Raw genomic sequence first — 3,926 nt, 5'->3', positions numbered from 1 at the left:
CTGTGGCTCTGTGCGTATTGGCTAATTGTATTTATTAAGAGGAATATTGTTTGTTGAGGAGAAGTGTGTGGGGTTTGTGCCTCTGTTTTATATTCATTTCTCGGCAAATTTCACTCGACAAACTTGTTGTGCACCAGCTCTTGCTAATAGACTGTATACGGTGGACATTATTCCTCAGTGGAGTTGTTAAAGTATATAATCCAATAATCCATTCTTGTCAGGACACGTCAGGCGGTAAATATCCAGGCCTTTACATACCTCTTCACACCTTTGCTCGTGAAATCAGCATCCATCAGCACGCCGCGGTTTGACGCATGCACCTTTTATTGTGGCTAATAAAAACAATTATCACGCAGAGATATCTGCAGAAAAATTATTATAGTCTTCATGTGTCCTGTGTAAACTACACTGTTGAACGTCATCGACTGCTGTTTGTAACATAGAAAGAGTAACACTCCCACCTAGAGGGCGAATGCAGCCCTGCACCCTCAAACTCAGGCTTCCCTCCAGGACAACTGTATGTGTCTTACACAACACATCACAGCAGCCTTTAGAAAACACGGAAGGCAAGATGCAGCAGAATTCTCATTGATGGTGACGACAAACGAATAAACAAAGGATTTTCTTCTCAACCAGCAGTAAAGTGGCCTGCTGCCCCCCCGCTCAGAGTTCAGTGATCCTCCTGGTCCTGCTGTAATCACCGGGAAGGGCGTGAGTGTCTCTGTGACAGCTGTATTAATGCATGTTGCACATCCAAACAGAGCTGCGTGCCAGATTTCTGTTCCCCTCGGATGAGTTATACTGTCAAAGGTCGTCTCGACAAAAGACACTGATTCCCATGAGTTCAGTCCTTCACTCGGTGAGTGTGATAACAGCTGGTTAGGCCCAGAAATATCAAGGAAACAATCAATACAGCTTCTTTCTTTTTTTTTTTGGTACAGAGGACGTTCCTCCTGACATAACTCATAATAATAGCTACGTGTGTGTGACTGACTCAATCTTTCAAACACACCCAGTGACTGAGATGCCACTCTTGGTATGTACAATGCATAACGAGCCCCAGAGCAGTGATTGATGTCTCTTTCCCCTAATTAGCTTTATCTGCTCTATGAGACTAGGTGGTGCTGTGTTTCAGGGACAGTGAATCATGCGTCCCGGACAGGGGAAGACACACACATCTATTATGGCTTTAGGGACACCGACAGGAAGTTTTGAAATGTCCTGGACTGAGGAAGAACGACTGTAAGAGAATAGTAGGAGTGGACGGTCAGAGGAGAGACTCTGTTTTATCCCAAATGTGGTTGGGGACATGTTTTCCCTCCGACCTCGACCCAGAAACTCTGTTTGGATGTGCAACTCACCACTTAAAATGAAAAATCAAATTAATCTGATCAGTTCATCTTATTTATTGTTTTATAGCTTTTTATCAAACTGTACTTAACTGGCCTGTGCTTATTTAATTAAAGTGCCAAACGGTTTGTTCCTGATTTTCCCCCCAAATCATTTTGTAAACAAGCTGATTATTATCACCGTTGCTGATGCCGTTAAAATCCTTCATCCTTTGCTGCGGGGCGTCGAATGGAACGTTCTGGGAAATTCTGGGGTTCGGAAAATGAATGGGGATCGGTCTGTCTCCATTCAGGAGTAAATGATGACATGCCCTTGAGTGCCGCTTTGCTTCAGCGGAGTTCCTTTTGTACCTGAAAACACAAGACTGTTCACGACAAAGATCACTAGGTCATTAGAGTCAATAAATCACAAACCGGATTAACTTACTCAAGACTGTGGGTTGTTTTCTAAGATTGCTGTTGGACTATTTACCCAAACTTTACAAACGAGCTCTTTGAATCTTGCACGTCATATGCACATTCTTCTGGACGTCCAACAAATGCCTTTGTGTTGGACAGTGGTACAATAGAAGCCAACAGTAATCCCAGTGAAATCAGTTGACATTTAGGTCTTTGTATTATCCTGAGACATTAGTTTCTGCAAGAGTTGGCTGTGGAATTTAAAAATATATACACTGTTATTATAAAAGCCATTTAAAATAATTCCATCAAAAATGTTTAATTTGAATGAAGCGATTCTTCAAAGGTGAAAACCTCTTGATATATATATGAGCATATACAAAAAATAATAATTAACACGTGGAAGCCAAAAACAGAAAATTGCAGCAGTAATGGACGGTGTGCCGAGTAGCATTCGTGTCACTGTGTGATTATATCTGCACTTGTTTTTATGATGATTGTGGCGATGACGCTGTTATACAGAATTGAATCGCTTGAATTAAAAAACCTAATTAACACGCCACTTTTGGAGAGAGCAAAAAAACAAAAAGCCCCAACAAGGTTGACTGTGTAGCATGAGCGTCTGGGTGGAGGTCGGAGGGAGCGAAGGCGGGGAAGGGATGGAGCGTGATGAGAGGGGGGAGGAGAGGGAGGGTGGTGCTGCAGACACACTTGTCTTTGATAGCTCAGGTGGTCATCACCTGAGGGGGAAAGGAGCGTTAATGGGCATTCTCAGCAGCAGACAAGCACAGGCTAGCGCTCCCTCTTCCCCGGCTGCCATAAACAGGGGGAAGTATGCATCATTAGATCAGGCTGAGGCTAACTTCACTTCATACAGTAGCTAGCAGGAGAGTGCAGAGAGCACAGCCTCAACCTCTGGCCTCCCATTGCTCCGTGCGATTGGCTGGGTCAGATGGGTCTCGAGGAACTGCAGTGTGATTGGTCGATTTGTAGACGGATTAGCTGCAAGTGTTGTTATTGTGGATTATGTTCTATTATGTTGTATATCTATAATCATACTGACAATGGAACAGGATCACTGATCACTTACAGATCATCTTAATTGCGCTGGGAGACGACAGAGACTCCTTTGAGAGCTCACTCTGTGAAAATCCACCAAGAGACTTTATTAAAAGGTAAAAAAAAAAAAAAAGACCCTGCAGTAAATATGCTTTTTTAATGGGATGTTCTCGATTGTTTGGCCGAGGGGACGAGCGCGGCAAGACACATGGTGAGCGTAGACAACATATTGAAAAAAAGGTGAAACCTCAACAGTTTTAAAAAATGAAAATAAAACACTCAGGGTAAAGTACAGATATCTTTGTCTTAGCACAGATGGAAAAGGAAAAAAGAGAAAAAGCTGGGGAAGAAGAGCTGAGATGCAAAGAAAGAAAGAAAAGAGAGAGAGTGCGAGAGAGAAAGAGGGAGAGAGGAATTTGCCTGAGAGGAGAATGAAGGAAAGTATGTACGGTTGCCTGTCACTCTGAGACGCATGATAGCTCAACCTAGGTGTCATCTTATTGCACTTGAGCAGATATTGCACCACATCCCTTATATTCCGCCTCTGTGAGTGCACTTAATCAAAGTGTTCATGAAAATTGAGCCAAGTTAAAAAAAAAGAAAAGAAAAGAAAAGGAAAAGGCATTTTTGCCTCCGGTCCCACGTGTGACAACGCCAGGAGGAAGAGATCCAGATCAGAGAACGAGATTCCGGCCTCGAGGCAAATCGAGAGGAAAAACGAGAGGGGTGGATTGACCCGAGGGGTGACTCCTCTCCGAGGCTCCCTGGGTGGGAAGATTTACTGGAGTCTTAATCACAGGTGACACCTTGGGAACAGGTTCTCAGGCCAACGGGAGAGGAGCCGCAGACGATGCGTTGCCTTGTTAACTGCCATTTTTTGACAGAACGTAATGCCAGACATCTTTGGCATGTGTGACTTTTGACACGGCAAACGGTGTTTTCTACTCTCTGGACGTACTGTTTTGACTCACTGGAAATTAGGATCGCGCTCGTAGGACGGTTGGTATGAAACGTGACACGAAAGAGGCCGCTCATCCCAATCACAGAATCGTATATCTTCTCACGTGTAGCCACACAGGTGCTTTTGGAAGGATTTGTCCAGGTTTTTGAGATATTCTT

This window comes from Scophthalmus maximus, chromosome 3 (genome assembly GCF_022379125.1).
Source record: "Scophthalmus maximus strain ysfricsl-2021 chromosome 3, ASM2237912v1, whole genome shotgun sequence".
NCBI classification, from domain to species: domain Eukaryota; kingdom Metazoa; phylum Chordata; class Actinopteri; order Pleuronectiformes; family Scophthalmidae; genus Scophthalmus; species Scophthalmus maximus.
This window is presented reverse-complemented; position numbering follows the sequence as displayed.